The sequence below is a fragment of the Eucyclogobius newberryi genome, unplaced genomic scaffold (genome assembly GCF_026437365.1).
Source record: "Eucyclogobius newberryi isolate DKJ021-1_F unplaced genomic scaffold, fEucNew1.0.hap1 SCAF_21, whole genome shotgun sequence".
NCBI classification, from domain to species: Eukaryota; Metazoa; Chordata; class Actinopteri; order Gobiiformes; family Gobiidae; genus Eucyclogobius; species Eucyclogobius newberryi.
The window spans coordinates 5,079,350-5,087,505 of NW_027315846.1; the positions used below are offsets into that span (position 1 = coordinate 5,079,350).

At 39.5% G+C, this 8,156-nt stretch overlaps 1 non-coding gene across 1 annotated transcript; it reads right to left on the minus strand.

Annotated features, from left to right (window-relative positions):
- Positions 1–7,869: 7,869 nt before the first annotated feature.
- Positions 7,870–7,942, minus strand: trnar-ccg (transfer RNA arginine (anticodon CCG)). The gene has a single exon. It is a non-coding gene; the product is annotated as a tRNA-Arg (tRNA).
- Between the last annotated feature and the right edge of the window lie 214 nt (positions 7,943–8,156).

Sequence of the window (8,156 nt, forward strand, 5' to 3'; positions counted from 1 at the left end):
CTTCCTTTGAGCGAAGTCTCCTCTGCACAGACCTGACCTGTAACTTGGCCTGGTGATGTCACAGCTCGTCGCTATAGAGACTAATGCCACATTGTGAAACATTCCAGGCAAAGCAATGACATCCCGTGTTTATTTTGTGTGTATTTTGTTGTTGTGTTGTTGTTTTTGTTGTTCTGTGTTCTAATTTAAAACATAAACTCAAATAGTTGTTTTTAAAGTGTCAAACGGGCGCAAACAAATGTCAGAACAGTCCTAATCTTCCCTGTGGTTATGACATTTATACAGCATAAAATGATAAATGTGGCTTTGTCGTAGCGCGGAAAAGGCTAATACACGATTAGCATTGGTGATTAGCTACAGGGCAAACATAATGAACCACAAGAAATCTAACGATTTGTGTCTTGTAAGTGTCTGAATCTGTCCCTGTGTGTGGCAAAAGAAATATGAATTATGTTTGTATGTTATCTATATATGTTTATTTTGAGATTTTCGCGCTTTACTTTACTTTGATGAAGGTCTTTGCCAGTTAAAGGGCGTGTGACAGGTTTTTAGAATTTTCCAATTTAGACTTTATTTGGTGTATTTATACCTGTTGTACATGTAAATTATAGTTTTACACCAATCGAGCAGGTATTTGTGGAGAAAACGCTGAAAAATCTGTGGAAAATGACAGGAAGTGACATCACACCAGGGACACTCAATCCAGTCAAAGTTTAGGCACAATTTACACAAAATAAACTACTTTTTTACAAGGCTAAACATGAATTCAACAAAATAAAGTCGCTCTCATATTTTCATTTGTCAAATAAAATAAATGGTGACATTAGATGAGTTTTGGCCCAGTGCTTGCTGGGTAATTTCCTAGTGTGATGTCATCGATTACAAACAGGAAGTGAAATTATAAACCTAAAAAAATTGCTATTCTGGGATAATTTTGTTGTGAAATTTTAGCTAAATTTAAAATAGATTTATAAATATATCTGTGCTCACCTTTCGCTCGACACTTGTGAACCGACTTTCACAAAAGGACTACGTACAAAAACAACCTTTTTTTTACACGTGGTTTTTGTAGGTTTTCAGAATGTGTACTTTTTAAAATCAAAGGAATACATTGCAGTACTTTCAAACTGCATGATGTCAGAGAGAATGATAGAAAACGCAGCTCTTGTGGTGAGTAAGTTTATTATTTTTCCCGCTCAAACAGTGATAAATGACTAACGCAAACCCGTTTTTACCCGATATGTTGCATTTTTCACTTTAAAATATGACATAGCAAAAGTATTTAAAGGGCCTATGACAGGTTTTTATGATGTTCTAATTTTGACTTTATTTGGTGTTTATACCTGTTGCACATATAGATTATAGTTTTACACCAATTGAGCAGGTATTTGTGGAGAAAACGTAAAAAAAATCTGTTGAAAATGACAGGAAGTGACATCACACCAGGAACACTCATTCCAGTCAAAGTTTATGCAGAATTTAAAAAAGAAACATCTTTCTAAACATTAATTCAACAAAATAAAATTGCTCTCACATATTTTTATTCGTCAAATAAAACAAATTGTGACATAAGATGAGTTTTGCCCCAGTGTTTGCTGGGTAATTTCCTAGTGTGATGTCATCAATTACAAACAGGAAGTGAAATTATGAACCTAAAAATGTGCTATTCTATATCCTTTTTATAATTTTTTGCAAAATTCAAAATATAGTTTTTAACTGCATTTTAGTTCAATGAGTCGTCCGGCCTGTAGGGGGCGCTTTACAACACTTACTATTTGGTCATTGATTTTTGCCTCATATGCCTATTTCTATCAATGTTTTCTACGTAAATCGAACGCTTTTATTCCAAACAAACTGATTATTTTGGGCGTTTATCATCGTCTCTTCTTTCTTGCGCGTCATCGATTATTAATGACCCGTCTGATCGTCCTGACAGTGACGTATTCCAGTTCTTCTTCATTAAATGCACCACATCTCGCCACAGCAGGAGTTGTGACCTTAAACTGCCACAAGCACTTTCATTTGCTGTTATCCTTTTAAAAATATATATATATATATTATACATTTATAGCGTGTTGTCGTTTGCTCACAGTCTTGTCTTTCCAGCGTGGGTTCTTTTATACCGCAAATGGCAATAAACTGGAAGTCACAGAATTCCGGTATTCAGTATTCGCTTAGTAAAGTACTCTGGTACACCGGTTGTAGTAATCCCGATAATTACACACGCACGACAGAAAACAGTGATACAAAAAGTATTTGTGGTAGCTCTGATAGTAATGGATGCGCAGTAGTTGTATTTGTAGTGCAGTAGTTGTAGTTGTAGTGCAGTAGTTGTATTTGTAGTGCAGTATGCAGTAGTTGTATATGTAGTGCAGTAGTTGTAGTGCAGTAGTTGTATTTGTAGTGCAGTAGTTGTAGTTGTAGTGCAGTAGTTGTATTTGTAGTGCAGTATGCAGTAGTTGTATATGTAGTGCAGTAGTTGTAGTGCAGTAGTTGTATTTGTAGTGCAGTAGTTGTAGTTGTAGTGCAGTAGTTGTATTTGTAGTGCAGTATGCAGTAGTTGTATATGTAGTGCAGTAGTTGTAGTGCAGTAGTTGTATTTGTAGTGCAGTAGTTGTAGTTGTAGTGCAGTAGTTGTATTTGTAGTGCAGTATGCAGTAGTTGTATATGTAGTGCAGTAGTTGTAGTGCAGTAGTTGTATTTGTAGTGCAGTAGTTGTAGTTGTAGTGCAGTAGTTGTATTTGTAGTGCAGTATGCAGTAGTTGTATATGTAGTGCAGTAGTTGTAGTGCAGTAGTTGTATTTGTAGTGCAGTAGTTGTAGTTGTAGTGCAGTAGTTGTATTTGTAGTGCAGTATGCAGTAGTTGTATATGTAGTGCAGTAGTTGTAGTGCAGTAGTTGTATTTGTAGTGCAGTAGTTGTAGTTGTAGTGCAGTAGTTGTATTTGTTGTGCAGTAGTTGTATTTGTTGTGCAGTAGTTGTATTTGTAGTGCAGTAGTTGTATTTGTAGTGCAGTAGTTGTAGTGCAGTAGTTGTATTTGTAGTGCAGTAGTTGTGCTTTTCACAGGTAAATTTAGTAATACAAGTGAAATAGTTTTGCTAGTTTGAGGCATTAAATAAGGCAATTTTTATTTTTATGATATATTATTTCATGCCGGCCCTTTATTTCATCATAGTTTACATTCTGTTGTACTATTATTATTATTTATTTACTTATTTACTTACTTACTTATTTTATTATTCCTTATTTTATTTTACTTCCGTCATGTCACTTATTTTGCGCTCGTCGCCGCCTGTCGTAGCCGCTCCGCCGTTAGATTTCCTACGAACAATAGCACGTTGCAACGCACAAAAATAAAAAGTGGCGACACTTCGAGAAGACAGAAGTTTTGGGGTTCGATCACACGGCTCGGGCGAGTCCCCGACGACGCTTAAAAGCAGCGAAAACTGCACAGCCCACAGAGAGCATGCCACTCCCGTCCTCTAGATGGCAGTAGCAGCGACTTCAGACCCGTTTCGTCCACTGACAATGGCAAAAAAGCCTTTTCTGATCATGATTTTTAGCCTTTCAACACTAAATATGAACTATTGCGCTTTATTAAGGATGTTTTCTCTACATTTATTAGAAAAAAACGACACAATAAAAAAAACAAATGTATTCAGGACTAAATTGTAATATTTTTAAGGCCAATTCTGAACAAGTGTAAAGTGAGACGATGTTAAACTGTTTCATTGGCGTTTTCCCTCATGTGTCGCTAATAGCCTTTGTGTAGCACAGCCCACAGTGAGCATTCCACTCCCGTCCTCTAGATGGCAGTAGCAGCGACTTCAGACCCGTTTCGTCCACTGACAATGGCAATAAAGCCTTTTCTGATCATGATTTTTAGCCTATAAACACTCAAAATGAACTATTGCGCTTTATTAAGGATGTTTTCATTATATTTGTTAGAAAAAAACAACATCATTTAAAAAAAAGAAAAGATTTGGACTAAATTTGATCATTTTTAAGGCCAAAAGTGTAAAGTGAGACGATGTTAAACTGTTTCATTTGCGTTTTCCCTCATGCGTCGCTAATAGCCTTCCCTCTCCGTCCTTCTGTTCTCCGCGGGGGGCGTCGTCTCATCACCGCGCCCGACTTCACCCACTCAAAATGGGCCCCAAACTTCCTCGACTCCCCCCCCCGTCGTCTGGTACAACGTCTGCCGTGGCGTAAAGAAGTTATTACGCTCAGTGCGCCGCAGAGACACCATCGCTTTCCTGCGCCGTTACATATGTGTTTCTGCGCGTTCAGACTCGTCCGGGGGATTTCCCACTAAATGTGACTCACTAAAACTGCTAATTTAAGCACGTCGTTTACTTTTAGCGGTGATTATTCTGAGACGTTTTCTTCCCTTTGTGGCTGAACCGAGAGCAATAAAAGTTAATGGTTAAGTTGTTCTGTCGTGGATGGAATTGGAATATGGGCGATTTTTGAAGTTACGGCGCCGTTCACACGTCTCCGACTGAAGCCGCTTAAAGGCGCGCTGTGTAACCTTTCTGGCGTTTCCATGGCGATGTTGTGCGCCCGGAATGTCTCATAGAGTGGCATTAGACAGGTCAGAGGAGAGGGAGACCCAGAGCACAGTGAGAATGCGCGTTTTTTCAAGGTAAAGACACATGTAATTGAATAAATTCTATGTACCGTATTTTTCTGGACTATAAGTCGCACTGGAGTATAAGTCGCACCAGCCAAAAAATGCATAATAGAGAAGAAAAAAACATATATAAGTCGCACTGGAGTGTGAAATGCAGTTGCAAGTGTGAAAATAACAAATAATATCACATATAAGTCGCTCCGGAGTATAAGTATATAAGTATAAATATCGAAAACCAAAACTATGAAAAAAAGGTGTGACTTATAGTCCGGAAAATACGGTATTTGATGCCAAACTGTGGATTATCCAGACAACGCGGTCACGTCTCCTCCAGAAAGGTTACAGAGTACACCTTTTCTGAAGTATAGGATTTAAAAGTCATACTTACTGGCTAGCACTCACACCTCACAGCGAGAAGGTTCTGAGTTCGGCTGATGTCGGGGGAGTTTCCTTCTGGCTCCGGTTGTCAATCCAAATCATGCACAGTTGGGAAAAAAGAACTTCCAGCAAAGATGTTGAGTTCCAGGGCTGGATTGGTCAAAGGCTTCTACCGCTAAGTTTTACACTGAAGTTAAACGTGTTTTTCACCCAAAATCCAACCATAACTTTGTCCAATGTCACCACACATTAGATTAGAAGGCTTTTTTATTGTCAAGAAAAGAACAATTATTATTATCATTAATAACGGGCTATTAACATTCTAATTATCAAACGTCCTGATGGAGACTTAAATGTATCGGCATGTACTTAAAGGGCCAAGGACAAGTTTTTACGATATTCTAATTTTGACTTTATCTGGTGTATTTGTACCTGTTGTACATATGAATTATAGTTTTACACCAGTCGAGCAGGTATTTGTGGAGAAAATGTAGAAAAATCCGTAGGAAATGACAGGAAGTGACAGTCAAACTTTATGCATCGTTTCCACAAAGAAACAACTTTTTTGATTCTCTAAACATTGATTCAACAAAATAAAGTCGAATAAAATAAATGATGACATTAGATCAGTTTTTACCCAGTGTTTGTTGTGTGATCTCCTACTGTGATGTCATCAAATACAAACAGGAAGTGAAATTATAAACCTAAAAAATGTGCTATTCTGTGATAACATTTTTATAATTTTTCAGCAAAATGTTTTTGAGATGTTTTTGAGAAAAGTACTAAATGAACTAATCTGGAAATTATGAAACAGTTTATTTTGCTGTCACAACTCAAATAAAACTCGTCTAAGTTGTTGCCAAATGCACTTTAAGCCTCGCTGAACATGACCGTGTGCAGAAGTTAATGTCACGGTAATTACAGCGTTTGGTATTTTTGGACCCGACCAAAGCCTTCATTTGGTTTGGCCAAAACGTTCGAATAATTATAGGGAGGAAACTTTTTATGAATCATCTGTGCGTCACCGTAGTGTAAATATATACGCGATATTGCAGATTTATTGCTCGAGTTTGTCGGTATTACGATGTTGAGCGAGATAGTACGCTCCGGAGGGACAGTGGGCAGTGAAGTTTAGGGTCAGAAAACAGTTGGTTCTAGTTCATTTGCGAGTAATGCAGCGACAATTAAGCAACTAATTGCGACTTTTTGGCAATAAAGGGCAATCATAAGTTGTATTTTGATCGTCGTAATTGCTCATCGGACTAAACAGACTCTGAAACGCACCTTTTTATAACGAAAAACGACAACGGAACGCATCGTCAAATCAAAATGTCAAAACAATGTCTAGTTTTCATCACTAGCAAAGGCAATCGTCACCGTCTGTCATCGTTTTTCAACATTTTCATGTATTTAAAAAGCCTCTGTGCAAGAGAAATGATCGTAGCAATGATAGTACTTATTTCTTTCAGTATTTGTCACCTACACAAGCTGGGCATACACCCCAGAAGAAACACGTAAAACTGTCAAAAACGGTTGAAAATACAACAGTTTTTGCCTGTTCACGAGAGGAAATAGTTTTAAATAACCTTCTATCTATTCAAACAACTGTCTTTGTCTCTGTTTTTACAATAACATTTAAGGACGTCATTTTTGTCCGTTTAACTTCTTGGTAGTTTGTCGTGAAATACACACTTTATTGGACTATAACTTGGACAAAAGACACAACGAGAACAATAAGCCCATTTCTTCGGCTAAAATATGATTGACGTCAGCGTGTTTCTCCTCCCACTCCGGTCACACGAGTGGGCCGGAGTTAACTGCACAACCCTCACAAAATTACAGACATATGAGGCGTGTGTGTGTGTGTGTGTGTATATGTGTGTGTGCGTGTATATGTGTGTGTATATGTGTGTGTGTGTGTGTGTATATGTGTGTGTGCGTGTATATGTGTGTGTATATGTGTGTGTGTGTGTGTGTGTGTGTGTGTATATGTGTGTGTGCGTGTATATGTGTGTGTATATGTGTGTGTGTGTGTATATGTGTGTGTATATGTGTGTGTGCGTGTATATGTGTGTGTGTGTGTGTGTGTGTGTGTGTGTGTGTGTGTGTGCGTGTGCACATGTGGTTTGAGACGTGAGCGAGAAGGGAAAGTGACGGTGGAAAAAGGGGAACGCCCGAAAGCCAGTGAGCGGGCGGAGCCAAAAACCCTCTGGACCCTGGGAAATGGGGAAATCCAGTCTCGAGTCCGACAGAGAAGAAAACGCTTGCGTCATCCGTGTCCGTAATGTGTTGCAGGTGAATAAACAGTAACAGGGAAAACTGAAAAGAAACGGCGTAAAATGTTTGAGTTCTGGTTTAAAGCTGCGCTGTGTCACTTTTCTCTCTCTCGATCTCACCACGGGCCGGGTTGCGGGTCAGATCTGTGGAGGGGCTACAAAAAATGGCTGCAATCGTACAAACGCGAGATAAATAATGCCATGCTGCGGGACGGTCCGGTCTGAGCAATAACAGCGCCGTGGGGACGAGCGGGTGGCAGACCCTCCGGACGAGCAGCGGTAGACCCTTCGGACGAGAAGGTGGCAGACCCTCTGGACGAGCAGTGGTAGACCCTCCGGACGAGAAGGTGGTAGACCCTCCGGACGAGCAGGTGCAGATACCCCAGACGAGCAGGTGACGAGCAGGTGGCAGACCCTCCACCAGAAAAGCTTGTTCTATCCATGAGTTTGAGCGCGATGACAACCAAGCACCGTTGTCATAGCGATTAAGCGTTCAAAACAACAGAATAAATGTTTTAAAGTGAGACATATTGTGGACTTGCATTATTGCCCGTGACTTTATCAGATCAACTCTCTTAGTGTCGACCCAGGTGGGACTTGAACCCACAATCCCCAGCTCCGGAGGCTGGTGCCTTATCCATTAGGCCACTGGGTCCTGTACCATGTTGTTAAGTCCCTGTGTTCTGGTTAGTGACAGACCCTGTTCCTGTGAGTGGTTCCTCCTCTCAGTCAGAAGGTTGAGGGTTCGATTCCTGATCTCAAAGTGGAGTCTGAATGTTTTTTGTATGTTTAAAGTTGCACTATATTTTGGAAATATAGGAGACAAGACGTTCTGCCAGCTGTTTGTCTCCTTGAAGATGTTTATAAGT